The sequence below is a fragment of the Panthera uncia genome (genome assembly GCF_023721935.1).
Source record: "Panthera uncia isolate 11264 chromosome A3 unlocalized genomic scaffold, Puncia_PCG_1.0 HiC_scaffold_11, whole genome shotgun sequence".
Taxonomy (NCBI): Eukaryota; Metazoa; Chordata; class Mammalia; order Carnivora; family Felidae; genus Panthera; species Panthera uncia.
In genome coordinates, this window is record NW_026057578.1 from 61,250,921 (window position 1) to 61,271,580 (window position 20,660).

The 20,660-nt window shown below is 45.8% G+C and overlaps 1 long non-coding RNA gene across 1 annotated transcript in view; it reads left to right on the forward strand.

The window, feature by feature from the left end:
• The window catches only part of LOC125936964 (uncharacterized), a 30,507-nt gene extending 9,885 nt beyond the window's left edge, over positions 1–20,622 (forward strand). Inside the window, exon 3 of the long non-coding RNA XR_007462178.1 lies at positions 19,901–20,622. This is a non-coding gene — a long non-coding RNA (uncharacterized LOC125936964). The remainder of the gene's footprint in view (positions 1–19,900) is intronic.
• Positions 20,623–20,660: the final 38 nt, after the last annotated feature.

Here is a 20,660-nt window from a genome sequence, read left to right on the forward strand (position 1 = left end):
TGCTAAGAGATTTAAGTAAGACTGAAATTGCTTTGTTTTCCCCTAGAGGTTGGTCCATGTAGCTCTTTAGTCCATAAATTAAGCCGGTGCTGAGGTTTGTGTTCTTGAAGAGTGAAGTTGGCCCAGTTGGGCAGGGCTTGGTGTAACAGCTCCGCTCTCCCCTAGATGGCGCTGCTAGCCTACTGGGGTGGATTGTTGCGGTGCTCATAGGGCGCATGCACATGCTCGAGAGCGGTGAAAAATGGCACCGCCCAGCCACCCAGTCTGTTCTCCCGGATCAGCAGTCGTGCACCGGTCCTCCGTCTTCAGCTCTCGTCCACTCCCCGCGACCAGGCCCCAGGCAGTACCTCTCTCCCAAGTTTTGTCTCAGATGCGGCTGTTTTCTCCGGCCCCTTACTTCCGAAGGACTGTGGCTTTGACCCACTCCGCGGCTCTAAGGCTCTACGGGAGGGTCTCACCTAGCAATGGCTGAATGAGCAATGGCCGAATGTCAGCTGCACCCAGGAACGCCTGTTGGACCCTGCTGTTGCCAGTGCCCCAAGACTGAGGCCAGGTGCCAGCCCACCCTCCAAAAAAATCGCGAGACATTGTAGCCTCAGCGTTTCAGGGACCATGGAAAATCGCAACACACATCTGACACCAGGCTTCACCCTCAACAATCTTGCCCCAGCACCAGCGAATGTGGCTGCCTTCTGGGGTCTGCTGGGACCAGGTGGCTTCAACAGTCTCTACCAAATGTCCCTCCAGCAGTGGAACCACTTTTCCCCGTGTGGCCTGAGATCCTCCCGGACCCCACTCTGTTCCTGGGGATTCACCTTTCCCACCAGAGCACTGCCAGGTATCGGGCTGCGGAGTTGCAGCCTTTGCGCTCCGCTTGTTTAGTCTTAATGGAATTTAAACCCTCTCCTTTCTCCTTTCTCCCTTTTTAGTTTAGTCCCTGCGGCTGTTTCCAATTTTCCACTTTCTCTCCAGCTTCTTTTGGGGAGGGGTGCTTTCCCCATATGCTCCCCCCCATCTCCGTCCTCTCTCCACCTGCAAAAGGGGTTCCCTACCTTTCAGGGCTTCTTGCTCCCCAAGTTCAGCTCTTTGTGTCACATACCTGCTGAATTCTGTGGTTCAGTTTGTGCAGATTGTTGTGTTAATCTTCCAATCGGTTTTCTAAGTGTGTAGGATGGTTTAGTGTTGATCTGGCTGTATTTCATGGATGCGAGACACACGGAAAGCTTCCATGCTATTCCACAATCTTGACTCTTCCCAGTTCTTTTCATTTTTCTACTAATCTTCAAGAATAATGAGTTGATGCCCTAGCAACTGCCAAAGGTAATTTTTTATTTTACAGGTTTTTTTACCTGTAGTTTTTTACAACAAACTACAGTAATAATGTTGAGTAGCATTTGAACGCTGATTAGACATTCGTATATCTTCTCTGGTGAATTGTCTATTCAAATCTTTTGTCCTTTATGTGCGTGTGTGTGTTTTCATTATTGAGTTGTAAGAGTTTTTGTATATTGCAGATATAATTCCTTTGCTGGAAAATAATTTCTCCCAGCTTGTGGTTGGGTTTTTCTTCTTCTCTTCTTTTTCTCCTTTTTTTTTTTTTGGAAGTAGTCTCCTTGCTCAACATGGGGCTTGAACTCATCACCCCGAGATCAAGAGTCACATGCTGTACCAACTGAACCAGCCACATTGCTCTGAGTTTTCATTTTTTAATGGAGTCTCTTCAAGAGAAAACTTTAAAAATTTTGATGAAATTCAAACTATCACCTTTTTTTCTATTATGGATGGTATGTTTGATGTCATATCTAAGAAATCTTGGCCTAACTCGAAGTCACCAAGATTTTATTCTATGTTTTAGCTCTTACATTTAGGAGTTAATTTTTGCGGGTGATGTAAGTAGAGGTCTAATTTTTTGTGTATGGATATTCTGGCACCATTTATTGAAAAGCATATCCTTTTCTAATTTAATTGCTTTGACATCTTGTCAAAAATAAATTGACCATAAAAATGTGTTGGTCTTTTGCTGGACTATCCTTCTATTCTATTGACCTATATGTCAGTGCGGTTTTATGCCAATGCCACACCGTATTGATTACTATAGGTTTGGAAACCAGGTAATCTAAAAGAATTTTGTTCTTTTTCAAAACTGTTGAGGCCATTCTAGGTCCTTTACCTTTCCATATAAACTTTAGGATCAGCTTGCCATTTTCTATGAAAACATCCTGGAACTTCTACAACAATTCCATTGAATGCATTGATCAATTTAGGAGAATTGCCTACTTAACAATATTGAGTCTTTGGATTCCATAAACAAGGTACATCTCTCTACTTATTTAGGCCTTTAATTTCTTTCAGCAATGCTTTGTAGCTTTTGAGGTATAAGTCTTGTATTATTTCTTTGTTAAATATTTTGCAGAATTCACTAGCGAGGGAATGTGGGTCTGCAATTTTCTTTATGGGAAGGTTTTTTTTTTTTTTTAACCTATACATTTAATTTATTTAATAGATGTGGGACTATTCAGGTTACCTACCGTTGAATGAGCTTCGGTATTTTGTGTTTTTCAAGAAATTTGTCTGTTTAATTAAATTTGTTGAATTTATTGGCATAAAGTTATTCATAATATTCCCTTCTTGCCTTTAGGATTTATAGTGATGTCCCTGCAAATGTCTGATGCTGGTAATTTGTGTCTTTTTTCTTTTCTTTCTTTTTTTTTTCTTGATCAGTCTGATGAGAGGTTTTTCACTTTATCTTTTTCAAATATCCAGTTTTCAGTTTTATTGATTTTCTCTATTGTTTTCCTGCTTTTCAGTTGATTCTGATGTATGTGAAGAGAATGTGTATCATGCTGTTGTAGGGAAGAGTGTTCTATCAATGTCAATGACAGCAAGTTAGTTTCAAGTGTTGTTCACGGCTTCTATATCTTTGATTTTCTGTCTACTTGTTCTATCTATCTTTGAGAGAAGGTATGAAAATAAGCAACTCCAATCCTAGATTTTTGTATTTCTCCTTTTAGTTCTACCTTTTCCTGCTTCATGTAGTTTGCAACTCTTTTATTGGCTACATCAGTATTTAGGACTGTTATGTTCTATTGATTCATTGGCTCTGCTATTGCTGTTGATGCTTGATCTGTCTCATGTTTGGACAGAGAAAGTGCCATCCAGTTGGCTTCTGAGTCTTTTGACATAACTTTAGATCTTTGATAGTCTTCTTATTCCTGGCATGACAAGATATTCCAAAATGCACTTTGTATTTTTTCTTTAATCCTGGTATCAACCATTTCTCCTAGGAGTCTGTTTTTTTTTTTTTTAATTAAAAAAAATATTTACTTATTTTTGAGAGCAAGAAACACACACACACAAAGCATGAGCAGGGGATGGGTCAGAGAGAGAGACACACACAGAATCTGAAGCAGGATCCAGGCTCCGAGCTGTCAGCACAGAGCCTGATGTGAGGCTTGAACTCACAAACTGCAAGGTCGTGACCTGAACCAAAGTTGGATGCTTAACCGACTGAGCCACCCAGGCACCCCAGAGTCTGCTTCTGTTTGTAGGGAAATGTTGTTGTTTAGGAGACCACAATCTGTGTGCTAGAGCTGATTACTGCTACTCTATGGTTGTCATATTTTCAAGCCCTTTTCAGTGGCTAGAACTAGGAAATGCATACTTTTTAAAAAGAGAAAAATACAGGGGCAGCCTGGGTGGTTCAATTGGTTAACTGTCTGACTTTTGATTTTGGCTCAGGCAGGTCATGATCTCAAGGTTGGTGAGATAGAGCCCTGCTTCATACTCTGTGCTGACAGCTCAGAGCCTGGAGCCTGCTTCAGATTCCGTCTCCCTCTCTCTCTGCCCCTCCCCCCACCCCTGGCTGTGCTCTTTCTCTCAAGAATAAATAAATATTAAAAAACAATTTAAAAAATTAAAAAGAAAACCCCCAAAGCTATCCTATTCCTCTGATTTCACTCAGTGTATTCTGCAGATCATTTTAGGGTTGCAGATAGAACTCTTCCTCCTTCCTTAGTACAGCAGTGTGGTGTTCTGTTCATGTGGGTGGACCATCGTTTCTTCAGCAGGCCTGTACTGATGAACACTTGGGTGTTTTTCAGTCTTCTGGTTTCGTAGCTACTGATGCAATGAAGAGATTTATTCAATTGCTTTGAATTTTTGGCCAGTATATCTTTGAGGTAGATTCTAGATGTGGGATTGCTGGTCCAAGGGGTGGTTATCTATCTATAAAATATAGGTAATTATGTAAATAATAATTTATATTCTATGTAAGATATAATGTTAGATATAATTTATAATGTTATATAATGTTACATATAAGATATAAATTATATACCTATTTTATATACATGGAATATTTTGCAGATGTGTGAAATTACCCTTGAAGAGGGTTTCTGGGGGCACCTAGGTGACTCAGTCAGTTAAGCAACCGACTTTGGCTCAGGTCATGATCTTGTGGTTCATGAGTTCGAACCCCACATCAGGCTTGTGCTGACAGCTCAGAGTCTGGAGCCTGCTTCACATTCTGTGTCTCCTAACCCTGCTCATTCTCTCTCCCTCCCTCTCGCTCTCTCTCTCAAAAATAAATAAACATTAAAAAATTTAAAAAAAATAAAGAGGGTTTCTGATGTGATCATCCATTAGTGTGAGGCCTCTAGAATTCACCTCATGAGTGCAGTGGTTGAAAGGCAGGGGTTGAGTGATGCTGGTGGGGCATACACTTCTCCAGTTCCAGGGGGCCCCCCAATGAATGCCTTTCCCCAACAGTTCCTGGAGGCTCTGGCATAAGGCATGGCTGGCAGGACAGAAGGCATCTCAGCTTTCAGGGGTGGCCTGAAGACAACCCCAGACTTAGCAGAAGCCCAGGAGACCTCTCCCCAACCCCAGTCAGCCCTGCCTGGTGCTTCTGGCCCTTGAGTCTGTCCTGTCCCCTTCAGCTTCATCTTTTAGCCTTATAACATTTAAAGTTGTTTAAAAACTCTTTTTATTTTATTTGAGTAATTGTTATTATATAATCTGAATAGTCCCTAATTATTCTTATTTTTAAAACAGTTTTGTTCTGTCGTAACTATTTCATTCCTTTACACACCCCCTTGTTAATGAGGATGTGCTTTTTCTTTAAAACTTTAATGACAGAGGCACCTGGCCTGGGGGGCTCAGTTGGTGACTCTTGATTTCAGCTCAGGTCATGATCCCAGGGTCATGGGATCAAGTCCTGTGTTGGGCTCTGCACTGAACACAGAGCCTGCTTAAGATTCTCTCTCTCTCTCTCTCTCTCTCTCTCTTTCTCTCTTTCTCTCTCCCCCTCCCTCCACCCCACCCCCCACCTCTCTCTCCCAATGGAGCTCTCTCTCTCTCTAAAACAAACAACTTTGATGACACCTTGCCCTCTGTACTTTTTTATTTCTTCTTAGCCTCCTTTTAACTTTTTCTCCTGAATTTATTTTTATCTCATCGAGTTTCTTTCTTAAATGGTAAAACTGGATTCTCTTTAAGTGTTTTTATGCTCTCTGCTGGCTGGCTGGCCCCTGGGAGCCCAGGCAGGTAGCTGGGGTGGTGTCCATGCCGTGGGGGAAGCCAGTTGGGCTGTGGTGCTTTCCTCCCTCTGTTGATCCCCAGTCTTTCCCCACCAAGTCCTGATTCAACAACCCTTAATGTTAATGATCTGGGGACTAGATGCCCCTCCTACTCCCATAAGATTAAGCCATTCATGATGACTACAGCTGAAACTCCAAGGAATCTGGATCCTGGAGAAAAGTGGGCTGGAAAGGGATGTATGTGCTGCTTTCAAATATCTGTGAGAAGAGTGGACATACTCACTGTTGACCTAGAGTTAAGAACATGAACTTAGAACCACAGCCCACGGGTGATGATAAGGAAGCACATTTACTTTTAAAACAATCGCCACCGTTGAGAAATGGGAGGGGTTGACTGGTGAAGGAGTACTTTCCCAGCTTCACAAGTGATGGATCCTTCACAAGGAGCTTGGATGTTATAGAAGAGAATCCTGCATTGGTGGTGGGACGGTGTGTGTGTGGCTTCTAAGATATCTTTTTGCTTTAAAATTCTTACTTCTGTTTTCAGAAAACAAATTGTGCAGTAGATTCTGTACTATGTTCCCAGCATCTATTTCCCCTTTCTTCTGTTTACAACATACTCTGCCCCTCTGCACTTGGTGAGCAACCCTCCACCAGCCTGGACCAGTCATACTACGTCACCCCAACTGCGTGCTGACTGGTTCAGAGATGGGCATGTGACTCGGAGTGACCGCCCCCTCCCCAATCAGAGTTTCTATCTTGAGCTATGTGGGAAGAGTCCTTTTCTCTTTCTGTTTAGAAACATAAAAAATATAAATCTAGAGCTTCCTGCTGCCCCCAGCAGGTATCTGTCTAGCTGGCATCCTTCTGGCTGAGCTACTTGGCCTGGGGGAATGAGGCCTACATTTAATGAGACAGGGAGAAGAGGTAAAGAGGTCTAGAAGTGTTTGCATCTCTGATTCTTAAGATTAGCCTTACCAGTTCTCTTTCTGTGGTTTGATTGTGCGCACTGGAAAAGTGCCCTTTTGCTTTAGCCAGTCAGACTTGGGTTTCTGCCACTTGTAACCAAAAAGGGTCTTTTTTTTTTTTCTTAATGTTTATTTATTTTTGGGAGAGAGAAAGAGGGACAGAGTGTGAGTGGGGGAGGAGCAGAGAGAGAGGGAGACACAGAATCTGCAGTAGGCTCCAGGCTCTGAGCTGTCAGCACAGAAGTGGACTTGGGGCTTGAAATCACGAACTGTGAGATCATGACCTGAGCTGAAGTCAGACGCTTAACTGACTGAGCCACCTAGGTGCCCCTCCAAAAAGGGTCTTGACTGACATGGTTGTTATTGTACAAAACATCATTTTACACTGATGACCAATTTTTCAAATTTCTTCCTCTTTTTTTTAAATTTTTTTTTTAAATTTTGAGAGAGAGAGAGCAAGAGCATGAGCGAGTGTGCACAGCAGGGAAGGGGCAGAGAGACAGGGGAGAGAGAGAGAATCCCAAGCAGGTTCTACACTGTCAGCGAGGAGCCAGATGTGGGGCTTGAACTCACTAACCATGAGATCATGATCTGAGCTAAAAGCAAAGAGTCTGATGCTTAACCGGCTGAGCCACCAGGCACCACCAATTTTTCAAACTTCTTAATGAGAATTCTTTCAGAAAGAAAAGGCAACGTTGGCTTATAGCTAAACTAAAAATTACTGTAGTTTTTCACACTAGTAAGCTGGCCTGAGGATAGAGTTAATAGAGAGTTCTGTGTGCCTTTGTATGAAGCCCAGCCGTCTCTATCAGCATGCCTGTCGTCTCCACTTGGATGACCCAAAGCACAGCACTTGAGGGGCGCATGGGTGATTCAGTCAGTTAAGAATCTGATTCTTGGCTTTCGACTCAGGTCTTGATCTCATGGTCATGGGATTGAGCCCCACATTGGGCTGTATGGTGACAGCACAGAGTGTGCTTCAGATTCTCTCTCTCCATCTCTCTCTCCCCCTCCCTGCTCATGCTCTCTCTCTCTCAAAATAAATGAATAAATAAACTTACAAATAAAAATAAAATAACATAGCACTTGAGCTTTCCCTCCCAAGCCTGATCCTCCCCTAGTCTTCCCCATCCCACAAAATGCCCTTTTCATCCATTCACCTGGGTTCTAAGTGAAATACTTAGGAGGCAGCCTTCCTTGTACCCCTCTGCTTCCTCATCTCTAATCCACCAGCAAGTCCTGTGTCTCCCTCCAGAACTTCTGTGCATCTGTACATCCTGTCATCTCCTACTTGGACTATAGCAGTAGCCTCTTAGCTGACTCCTTACTTCCCACTTCTTGGTCCTTTCTGGTCTTTTCTCTACACAGAAACCCTAGTGAGCTTTTAAGAACATGAATCAGATTCTGTCATTTCCTTGCTTAAAACCATTGATGACTTTCCATTGCATGCAGAATAAAATGCAAAGGCTTGCAGTGGTCCAGAAGGCCCTGCATGCCTGGACTGGCCCCTGCCCACCTCTCAACCCTCAGCTCCTGTCACTCTGTCTCTGTTTACTGTGCTCCAGTCACTCTAGTCTATTTCTTATTTCTGCTTTGCAGCTCTTCCTTCTCCCGGGACACTTTCATCCAAGTCTTAGAGTGGCTAGCTCCTTAAGGCTCAAATATCACCTCCTTAGAGATGCATTTGAACGTGGTGTAGTATTTACTACTATATGTTTACTGCTATATACAGTATTTACTACTACTATTTACTATCTAAAATTATTGTGTTTATGTAAGTGGTAATCGTTTATTTCCCATCATTGGGATATAAATCCAGGGGCCAGGCCAACCGATGCTCAACAAATCATTAATGAATAAATGGAAGGATAATAGGGGAGCAACACATGGGTGCGGACTGTGAAGCTGAGTAGACAATATGTTCCATTGCTGCTGGTTGGCTTTGCAGATCCAGATCCAGAGCCCAGTTTTTGGAAAGTTCGTTGGAGTCTTTCCAAGGTCTGTCATTGTGTGTGTGTCGTGCCTCAGGTGGCTTCCTGTCTAGTTGATGAGTAGTGTTGCCACCAGAAGCCGAGGAGAGTGTTGGGGTGGTGACTGGTGTTGACAAGAATCACCCAGGGAGTGTTGTAATGAAGATTCTGGGGCCCAGCGAAGCCCTTGGGCTGGACTGCTAGGAAAGGTAAGGAGGGGACAATCAACTCATCCAGGTTGGCCTGGGACATCCCCAGCTTTAACACTGAAGGTCGCTTGCTCTTTGAAAAATCCATCAGTCGCTGGCAGATCAGGAGGGTTGGTCACTCTAAACAAGGTGTTCAGAGAGAGGCAGAGAGCGTCAGATGAAGTTAGCTTGGAATGGTTTCTTGGGGTTGCTGAGGTAGAATCATTTCTCATCTTAGGCTTTGAGTTTTGGCTGTCCCCTCAGCCCTGCTGTGGAGTAAGTCTGGGTTTTCCAGACACCAAGCTGGGACAGAAAGGAAAGGAAACCATTGTTTCTTGAACACCTGCAGTGAACCAGCTGCTGCTCTAGACCTTTATTACTGAATGTATCCCTTGGTAGCCTTTTTATTGCACCCATTTTAGAGGCAGGACACTGAGGCATATGAAGTTATGTAATTGCCTGAACTCAGACATCTTCCAAACAGAGGATATAGGAGTACCAAGTCTCCCTGACACAGAAGCCCAGGCCCCTTTCTAGGTGTTTTGTTTTGTGTATGGGGGTGTGTGTGTCAGAGATGTGGCTGGGACCTCAGCTTGACAGTTGTCCTCAGTCCTCAGGGTTGGGGTTCTCCTGTGATCTAGAGAAGGCCTCACGGACTGGACAGTGAGATAGTTAAGGAAGAGGCACCCAACGAAGTTTTTTTGGGCTGGCCAGGGCCTGGCTGTGCAGGTGGCTCTCCACCACCAGGTGGCGCTGTGGCTCTGCCTTAGAAGGCTCCCCGCAGCACTATTGCTGGTGCAGAGCCCGCCAAACCACCAGCCGCTGGGCCTTATTTAATCTGCAGCCTGTAGGCAGCCTGGGGCCTGTCCACAGCTTTCTGGCTTTCCTGGACTCTGGAAGGACAAGAAGAGACGGGAGAGGGGAGAGGTCAGAGGTTGGTCAGGAGAAGAGGAGGTTTGGGCCAATGCAGAGTCTTGGCGGTAAGGGTGACCGATGAGCACAGCTGTGAGGAAGAGGGGTAGAGATTGCTGTACTGGAACTAATGAATTTATAACATGGGCCAAATCATCTCCTGGTGTGCACAAAACACATCAGGATAAGTGGACTTGCTCCCCCATGGTGGGAGTGGGGGGTGGAACGTGGGCAGAGAAGAGGCAACTTTTCTGTCCTACAGACCGTTTTGGTCAAGGGAAGGCCTCAGCTGGAAGGGCTGAGAGGCAGAGATGGCCAGGGTGCCTCCAAGTTGGGGGCAGAGATAGCCCCCAGTCATCTGCCTGTCTGCCCCCTGCTGATCACAGGGGCCCCCTGCTATCCTCACTGGGGGGCATAGGAAAGGTCCTCATCCATCCTCCAGCTGCCCTTGCCATTTGGGAAAATGGCTTCAAGGATGCTGGCCCTCAGGATCCCACTCTCTTATCACCTATTTTGTATATCAGGACTCAGGCCTTCTAGATTCTCATCAAAAGACATCACTACAACAAACTTTTAACTCTTTTTCAAAGCCCACACCAGTGCCACGTGGTGACTTACTGTGGATTAGCTGCCTAACAGTGGGTTTGGCCTGCACATTGATGTCAGAATGTGAAATAGTGTCTGCACTGTAAAGCCCCAAATGCATCCTTGGCACTGGGGAGTTGAGCAAAGGCCTCCTGAGGGGAAGGCGTGGTATGGGTACAGGAGGGCTTTGGGAAAGAGGAGTACTTGGCAGTGAGACAGGGAGCAGAAAGCAGAGGGAACTTCATCAGTTTTACAGTCTGCCTTTCCCTGGTTTCTGGGCTGAGTGCTGTGACAGATGTGCCCCTTAGGAATTTTTTTTTTTAATATTACATTTTCATTCATCATCTCTTCACACAGAATCTATTAAAATATTTTGTTTCATTTGTATTTACAATATCATTCTCTCTCCCCTTTTAATTCAATAGGTAATATAGCCACAGATTCAAAATTCAGAGGGTTCAAAATAAGTAACCTTTTCCTGTTTCATGTATAAACAAACAACCTGATGTTTACCAACAGAAAAACAGCAAGGACAGTGAAAGACAATTTGTGGACAAAACGTGTTAAGGTGTCACCCTGATTGTTGCAAAAACTCTCTCCACTCCCCACCCCCGAATTTTGAGAACTTTTTTGAGAAGTTGCAACTTTTTGTTAAGTCAGGGCTTTCCCTGTATGATCGATTCTGTGCATGGAAAGTCAGTGCCCATCCTGAGATGAGTTAGTCTTTTTCTTCAGTTCTTTCTCATGGCTTTCCAGTTTGCTGTCTGACCCTCCTCAGAGATGTTTCTTTTAGTGACGTGATTATGAGACAGAACCCAGGGCTGGCTTAGCTGCCTGAGGATGGTGCCTTTGGAGGCCAAATGGCCTCAGACCCCGGTCCTGGCTCTGGACCGTCCCCATCTGACAGTTTTTCATGGTGGGAGAAGCAGGCTGGGAGGGACCAGCCTCTGAAGTGGACTTTCCTGCTGGGGAAGAGGGTCTGGAGGAGCTGACTCTGCCATGGGGACTTGGGAGGGGGGAGACTCTGGTCACTGTCTGAGCGCCCTTGTCGGCTGGTCTCTGGGCATAAGGGAGTGGAATGTGGGCAATTCTGGAGGACAGCCTGTGACTTGAGGAGTCCTACCCATCAGACTGTGGGGCAGAGCTGGAATCTAGACCCTGGAGACTTGGGAACCAAGGAGGACATTGACTGCGAACTCTGAATAGGGACCAAGGTGGGCCCTGGGGGGTGGACCTTCTGGGGGATGGAGGAGCCCAGTTAATCAAGACAGGCATTGGTCAAGGTTGCCCTGGTAGCCTGCCTGCCCTTGGCATTTCAGAATTTGGAGCCACAGTAGCCGAAATGGTCCGTGCAGTAATGTGTGTGTGAATCCTTAGGAAACAAAATCATTGTGGGCATGTGTCAGGCCCTGAGCTAACTGTAGGGGTGTCATTACTGCCTTGTGCATCGGTCCCAGAAGGAAGATGTAGATGCCCCCTCCCTCCCTTACACCATCTCCCTGGATCTTGGAGATGGCCCAGTCAACCTCATTCATAAAGGGGCCCTTCCCGTTCCAGATATTCCAAATGTTGCCTTTAAGCCCCCTCCCCTCCCATCATGTGACTTCACATGGCATGCCGCTCTTTCTAGGGCAGAGTTTCCTCATCCATAAAATGAGATGGTGATCTCCCCTCCCCCTCCCATCATGTGACTTCACATGGCATGCCGCTCTTTCTAGGGCAGAGTTTCCCCATCCATAAAATGAGATGGTGATCCTGCTCCAACCTACAAACCAAGTGGCCAAATGAGGGAATAGGTGGAATGCTGTTCTGGAAAAAGGAAAGTGAATCATCTGAGTGCAAGATTCTGAAGTGGTTCCACCCAACGCCCGTGGAACACAGCTCCACAGCTGTCTCTCCCCAGGGCTCCAGCAGGTGGCAGCATTGCCCTCCCCCTGTGCTGGTCACTCCGGGGCCTCTCCTCCCAGACACTGGTGTGTAAGACCTTGGACCTCACTTAGTTCACACCCCACAGTCCCACCTCCCATAGGGAGGTGGGGGGTAGGGATCTGAGTGGCCTCTGAGACAGTGGCCAGGGCTGGGAGCCTGAATGCCCCGGACAGGAAGGGCCTGGAAAGAGAATTAAGATCTTGTTCTTTTCCTTCAAAACAGCACAGACAAGCCAGGAGGAGGAGACCTGGTGTGCATGAGCCTAAGAAGGCTGAAGGGAAACCTTGTCTTGCTCTGCCACGACCCGTCCCACACTGCTTGGAGGTGGCAATTTAGGATCCAGAGGCAAGGACTTGTCCTCTGCCGGGTTTTTGTCTTTAGCCAGAAAGACCAGCTGGCATTTTAGCGGGGGCAGAGGTGGGTGAGTCCTCTATTTTTGTGTGTGCCAACGGGTTGAAAATTTAACACATTTCAGTTCATCTGTGCAGAAAAGAAGTAATTTATTTATTCATCTCTAATGAATGTGGTCTTTCTCCCAACCCCTACCTGAAGACTAGTGAGAAAAACAACAAAATATTCAACTCAATTTTAACATCACAGGACCTGATGGTTTAGCGTGTCCTGTTCAGTGATGTTTTTTGTTTCTACATTATTTATTTATTGATTGATTGAGAGACAGAGAGAGAGCGCATGCAAGTCGGGGAGGGGCAGAGAGAGAATGAGACACAGAATATGAAGCAGAGATTCTGTGTCAGCACAGAGCCCAATGCGGGGCTCGAACTCATGAACCATGAGATCACGGCCTGAGCCGAAGTCGGACGCTTAACTGACTGAGCCACTCAGGTGCCCCAGCGATGTTTTGTTTCTCTTGGAGCAAGGACTCAGTTCTCAGCCTGTCTTCCCTTGCTTCTCTCACTAAGATGGTGTCAAGGGGTATGGACATACAAGGGCAGCTTATGTGACATTTAGTGGCAGCAAGGAGTTGCCCGGAGTGTGGCGTCCTCTGGGTTCCCGGCAAGGTCACTTGCCTGCCCTCTTGCCAATGATGGCACTTGAAGCTGAGTTTATGTAACTCCTAGTCTAGCCCCTGTTAGTCTTCCCAGAGTTCCAAAGGGAGACCGGACAGGGGCCCTCACTGGGGTTCCTTCTCTGGAGCAAAGCCAGACCGGACTGCTTAGCTCCCCTTGTTCTTTCCTCCTGGTGCCTTCCTGCTGTCCCCTGGGCAGGAAGGAGTGGACCAAAAAGCCCTTTCTTCTCTTGCCTGGGCATCTGTTACATAAAACGCCATGGTCACACCCAAGAAGAGAGATGAAGGAAGGAATCCAGAAAATATGCTCTTAAGAGAACAGCTTGGTTTAGAAGACTTTTGACCTAACATAATCATATTTTTCCTGTCAGATGCCAAACATTACAGCATTTTTTCTTCTGCTCATTCTGTCTACATCAAACCTTCATCTGAGTCTCTCTTCAGGCAGAGATGGATGCCTCAGGCCAAGGAAGATGGAGGTCATGAACTCACAGGGCAAGAAAGAAAAGCACATTCATACATTTTCAAATGTCCTTGTATGCTTGAAATGTTACTAACATTGGACAATGGAACCAAAGGAAATATGACAGGTAAAATGTGAAGGCTTTCTCAACAGGGAGGATTCACTATCTTGCCTGTGTTAGATTTCCTTCCAGGGAGGATACATAGCGAGTCAGAAGTAGATTCCACTCAGCAGAAAGAGGCACACACTGTGAAAAGATGGCCCAACCCAGTGGGAATCCTTCCTGAGCTTCCCGGGACCAAGGCAAGACCAGGGCTGGAGTAGGATGAGATGAAGGCTGTGAGTGGTGAGGTCCTCTCCAGGCCCCTCATTTGCCCTCTCCTGTTGGAGGAAAGAAGAGATGGTAATTCAAGCTAACTAGGAGCCTGGGAAAGGGGGGTGGGTGGTGGGTATAATTCACTGTCCTCCTTCAGTGCTGTGGGCAGGCAGACCATGGTATGAGCCTTCATCATTCACACAGCTTACTCAGGAAGGGGACTTACCGGGCAGGGCTGATTGGCCACACTCACAGGTACTCACTGGCACATGTGGCTGGACACATACTCAGCTGCTCATATTCATGTGTGTTTCCACGTGAATACCTGTAGAACTCTCAGAGCAGTGCCTGACCCAGTAAGCAGGCAATAAATGCCAGCTGCCATTACCATCCAGGGCACCACCAAAAGTTCTCTTAAACATACCTAGAGAGACACAGACACCCAGGTGTGTACATTCGCATATTCAAAGACAAGTAGACACCTGTAAATATTTACATGGAAGCACTTGAATCTCAATAGGTATTGTTGAATACAATAGGTATTGTTTTTGCACTATACAAGAGGGTTAAGCAATTGAATCCTTACAACAACCTCACGAGTGACTATTGTCATTCATCCCAATTAACAGATAGGTGAATTGGGTCACACAGAGGTGACAGCTCAAGGTCACATGGCTAGTAATTGGTAAACTTGGGATTCAAGCCTAGAAAGCACACATAACTGCCTGCTATTCTGCCATCTTTCGCACAGATGCCCTAGGCGCAATCACAGACCTTCCCACAGATGTGAAGAAACCTCTGCATGTAGGTAGATGCACTGCCATACTCATAAGACACATCACAAGGCATGGGATCCCTGCAACATGCATGCTCAACCATGGCTCTGAACCTTGCAGAACCTTCCAGCCTTCTGAGTCAATGGCCTAATTTGATAATTCTCAGGGAGTGAGCTTTCAAATGACTCCAATAATGCACCAGCTATAGTGGATGTTGGGTTCACAGCCCCCACCCCATGTTGGGGGCTCAGGGTGGTTTGAGGGAGGAGGCCGGACTTGCCTTCACCTCCAGGGGCTGAATCACATTTTGGCTTTTCCTGGGATCTCAGGACCCCTGGCCTCTTTCCGCCCCCTTGTCCTTGGTGAGTGCAGGATACTGCCTGGACCATGGTCTTAATTCCTTGTGCTTGCCCAAGCCTTGTTCTTGTTCCTCAACTCCATCCCAGAGACAGGTGCCCCCCACTGGAGGCTTTGAGGTGGGTCCAAATGGGAAGTCTCTTAGCTTCCTAGGCCTGGGGGAGAGCTCTCTGCAAAGGGGAGGGCAAGGAGGGCAAGGAGCCGCCTTTATGGCTTTCCTTGGCTCCTTGCTGAGTGGATGCTGCGCCAGATGTGGGCTTTGGTCCAGGACCAGGCTTGGGCAGGTGGTGAGGAATCATTGTCTCAGAATGTTAGAGAGACCTAGGGACTTTGAGTGTCTAGTTCAGTTCCCTCATTTTATAGGCTAGAAACGGAGTCTCTGAGATGGGAAGGGATGTGCCTGAGGTTGCCCTGCAAATCTTCAACATTAAGTCTTAACTCCAAGTCCAGTGTTCAGTATGTCATAGAATGAGGCTCCATGGGGGACAAGACAAAGGCTTCCTCAGTGTACAAGTTACAGAAATCCAGGACAAACCAGAGTCATTGGCTTCCAAAGTCACATTTCCTTGCCTTGGGTGGCTGACTACAATTTTAATCTGAACCCAAGGAGACCTTTTAAAAAATATTTTGGCTGTTGTGTGTAAGATACCTCTGTACCTGGCCAGGGCACTGGCTCTGAACCACATGAAGACTTTTGGCCTGAAGAGATCTGAGTACACCTTAATATATCTGCATTTAACTGAGAAACAATCCTCACAAAAGTCTACATTTACCCCATGTTTCTCCTGGACTGTTTTCTCTGTTGGCAACCATTAACATTGGCACTTTCTGTGTGCCAGGCTCTGTTCTCAGCACTTTACCTGTGTTACTCATTTAATCCTCTTAGCAGCCCAGGGGTGCAGACACTATCATCACCATTACCACCATCATCAGCATCACCACCATCATTGTCGTAGTCATCATCATCATCATCATCTTCCCCATTTTATTGATTAGGAGACTAAGGAACAAAGGGATTAAGTAATTTGCCTAAGGCCTCCAGATTAGAAAAGGGCAGAGCAAGGACTCAAAACCAGGCAATGCCTCCTCCACACTAGAGCTGTGAGCCTGGTCCTCCAGCGTACGGTCAGCCATCCTCCCCAACTGCTCCCCTTGAAATTTCTGAGAGTCTCATGCCCAGGGACCCCTATACCAGTAAGGAGAGCCCAGGCAGGTAGAGAGCTGTACACAGGCCCCAGACATGTGCAGTCTTGGGAACCGATCATCTACTGCACAGTCCTGCAGAATTGAGACATACGTGTGATCCGGGCCACACATGTGTCTAGCTCTCCTGGCCTTCAAGAAGGCCTGTAGCTACTACCACCTGCTCTACTCTACCTCCTTGTCCTCCATTCTCTTCTCCCCACATGACACTTTTGATCAAAATGGGGACAGATCCATTTCACCTGAAGTTGGCAAAGAAAAGATGAGGGTTTTTCCGTATGGTGCATAGAAGGAAACTGGGGGGGAAAGGAAGACATTTGCAAATGTAAAAATGATTGGATGTAAAAAGCATGGATCTCAGGTACTCACTAGTAGCAAACTCTGACTCCGTTTGACTATGGCTCCCTCCTGGCCTAGCACGAGGCCCTGGGCCCGGACCTGAGGGCCTTGGAAGGATGTGATGCTCTCCAGAACAGGTCAGGTTTTAAGATGACTCTGGGGAGGGGTTTGGCTCTGTGGTATTCCCGTACCTGGTCCCAGGCCAGGTCAGACCATTCAGATTTGGTCAGGGGAGCAGTATTGGCTCTGCAGATGGGACAGGTTGGCTTCTCAGGACCCACTCCACTCCCATGCTCCTCTCTGGTCTTTTTGAGGTAGTTGCTCAGGTGTTCCTTCTGGCCCAGATAAGTGCCCAAATTCTCTTCTGGCTATTGCAGTACCTCTGGCTCCCCCCTTGGTCAGGCACCTGTTACATTGTTCTGGTGATTTCCACTCCTGGGGGAAGGGTATAAGTGGAGGCCCACAGACCATATGTCTAAATAGTCAAAAGTTGTAAGTCAAGCTAACAAACTGTTCATTAAAGTATGTTCTGTCCTTCAGCCTTGATGAGTTTACCTTCAAAATGATAAAATTAAAAATACATAGGGGGCCTGTGTGGCTCAGTCGGTTGAGTGTCCGACTTTGACTCAGGTCAGGATCTCACAGCCCATGAGTTCGAGCTCCGCGTTGGGCTCTGTGCTGACAGCTCAGAGCCTGGAGCCTGCTTCAGATTCTGTGTGTGTGTCTCTCTCTCTGCCCCTTCCCCGCTCATGCTCTGTCTCTATCTCAAAAATAAATTAAAAAATTTTTAAAAATGCATATGTAGTTATTATTTTTATATGACTGAAAGTTTGCAAAATGCTGAAGACCACCAAACTGAATTATTGCTGATATACATTAGGGGCTCTGTTCATGGGCCAGTGATGTTTGGATGAATAATACAAACAAAGACGTTTATAATTCATAAATTAGCATGTATTTATTCTTTGAAATTCATTTTATTGCCTTAATTTCAGCAAAATCAGTCATGCTTTTATTTATTAAAAAAATTTTTTTATTAAAAATTTTTAATGTTTTTATGTATTTTTGTGAGAGAGAGAGAGAGAGAGAGAGAGAGAGAGAGATAGTATATGAGCAGGGGAGGGGCAGAGAGAGAGGGAGACACAGAATCCGAAGCAGGCTCTAGGCTCTGAGCTGTCAGCACAGACCCCGATGCAGGGCTCAAACTCGTGAACCGCGAGATCATGACCTGAGCTGAAGTCAGATGCTTAACCAAGGGAGCCACCCAGGTGCCCCTAAATTTTTTTTTAATGTTTATTTATTTTTGAGAGAGAGAGACAGAGTGCAAGCAGGGGAGGGACAGAGAGAGAGGGAGACACAGAAACCAAAGCAGGTTCCAGACTCTGAGCCATCGGCACACAGCCTGATGCGGGACTCGAACTCATGAACCACGAGATCATGACCTGAGCAGAAGTCGGATGCTCAATCAACTGAGCCACCCAGGTGCCCCAGTCATCATGCTTTTGTAATAGAGAACTCATAATTTGTGTTCTAGTGAACAGTAATGACCTAAAGGATTAGAAACAAAATGTGATTGTATTCAGTTGTTTTTGTAAGCTATTGCCATGTAACAAAACACTCCAAAGTTTAGTGGTTTAAAGCAATATTAAAGATAATTTTATTATCTCTCATGGTTCTGTGGGTTTACCAGGCTTAGCTGAGCATTTCCTCTGCTGCTTTGCTTGGAAATTCTCGTGCGGTTGTGGCTAGCTGGTGGCTGGGGCTGGAGTCATCAAGAGGCTCAACTGAGGTGCTGGGATGGCTGGTTCTTTCCTCCTTTTCATATGATCTTTTGGTCTTTCTCCATCCATACGGTCTCTCTAGTAGTAGCTGTGCTTCCCACATGGTAGCAGAACTCACAGAAGTGAGTATTCCAAAAAGGAGGAAGAGGAAGCTTCCAGTCCTCTTAAAGTCTACATCCAAAATGTACGCAACATATACCCACTGCGTTCCATGTGTTAGCATGAGTCACCGCCCAGCTTCAGTGTGGGGGGGCCACACAGGGTCCACAGACCACATAAATACCGGGAGGTTTGTTCCCTGGGGCCTTCTTTGGAGACCAGCTACCACAGTGTTGGAAGTGAGTGTTGTAACAAAAATTTAAAACCCTTGGCATTTTCTTTGGGACAGTTGGGGGGCAGAAGCTGAAGAACCTTAGGGAGAAACTGAAGTCTTGAAACATAGAAAAGGGGACAGAAGCTATTCACTGGCAGAAATATGTGAGACCATCCCCTACAGTAATGGAGAAAACAGAAAGGGTGCCTATGAATTTGTGATACGTCTAAGGCCAGTTCCAAGCAAAATGTTCAAAGTGCTAATTGGCTTCTTTCAGCTGGCTCTGATAAAATAGGAGAAGATTGAGATGAACTAAAGAAGTTTTGGAGCAGAATTAGTAAATCTAAGTAGGTCAGGTCTGTATTCTAGCCAGCAAAAGGCTCAAAAAGCAAGGATTCGCCTCAGGGCAAAGAAAATCCTGGGTGCTGCCAGTAAAATGTGGTCTCAGGTATAGTGAAAGGTGTGGCTGTAATACCTTTGTGAAGAGCTCAGAAATATTTAAGGGCATGTGTTTAGACCCTTTGGATACACAACAGGACTTCTAAGAATGTTAAGAGTGTATCTCTTAGATCCTCTCTGCTGGACAATGGGATTGAGAATCTCATAGCAAGCTTAAGCGGGGCTTAAGGTGAGAGGAGCTTTTTCTTTAATGGAGTAGGTTTTAATTTGATATATAATAAACCCACATGTTAAAAAAATTTTTTTTCAGCTTGGATTGAAAGGGACAGAGACAGTTCAAAACGAAGAGTCTTTTTTTATGGGCAAGAAACAGGCTGAGAAGTCAATGTGGTTACAAACACTGACCATTTCTTCTAGAAAAAGAAGGATAATTCAGAGTATGGAACTGAGAGCCACAGACACCCACTCCCAGAGAACAGGACTAGGATCTAATTAAGGAATTGGCTTGATTTCAGAATTGTTCCATACAAGTTTTGTCCCCCCCCCCTTTTTTTAAATGTTTATTTATTTATTTTTGAGTGGGGGGGAGGGGCAGAGAGAGAGGGAGACAGAGAATCCCAAGCAGGCTCCGCACTGTCAGCACAGAACTTGATGCGAGGCTCAAACTCACGAATTGTGAGATCATGACCTAAGCTGAAATCAAGAGTCGGACACTTAAACTACTGAGCCATCCAGGTGCCCCTCTCCTTTTTGAATGAGAGTATCTATATCATTTACCCTGTGTCTACCTCCTTATCATTTGTTGGGGTTAAGATAACTTGTCTCTTTTTTTCACAGAACTTGAAGTCAGGAGGAGTTATCTCCAAGCATCCACACCTGAGGGGCTTCCTCTTCTCCAGATCTGATGGAGATGCTGAAGTTCTGGATCTGAAGCGTAAGCCTGATAACCTCACAGATGAGACTGTGGGGGTTCTGAGGATGATTGTATTCAAATGTGTGAGGAATATGATTCTTTGAAGTGCTAGAGGGCAGCCCGTGGTAGCTAGTCTTCAAAGCTAGCCCCCCAGTGAACCACCTCTCCTAGTATTCATGATCTTGTGCTGTCCTCTTTCTGGAATCTGGGCTGTTCCTGTGACTTTGGCTAATAGAAAGAAAGCATTGACAGTGATGTCATGTGACTTCTGAGGACAGGTCATAGGGAGCCTTTTGGCTTCCACCTGGGTTTCTTAGAATGCTTGCTCTGGAACAAGCCAGCCATCATGTAAGCAGTCTGATTCCTTTGAGACTCAGATGCTATGAGGAGGCTAAGCTAGCTGTGTGGAAAGTTTACAGGAGAAAGCAATACAGTCTGTCAGACTCTACCTGCTCTGGTCATCCCAGCTGAGATCAGATATGAGAGTCAAGATGCTGCCATCTTGGATGTACAGCCCAGCTGAACCTGCATCTGACTCTTGACCTGCAACCATGTGAGAGACCCCTCCCCCTGGCCGCCAAGGTACCACTGAGCCAGTCAATCCACACAACTGAGGAGATAAAAATATTTTAAGCCACTGGTAACTGAAGCAGTAAAAAAAAAAAAAAAAAAAAAAAAAAAAAA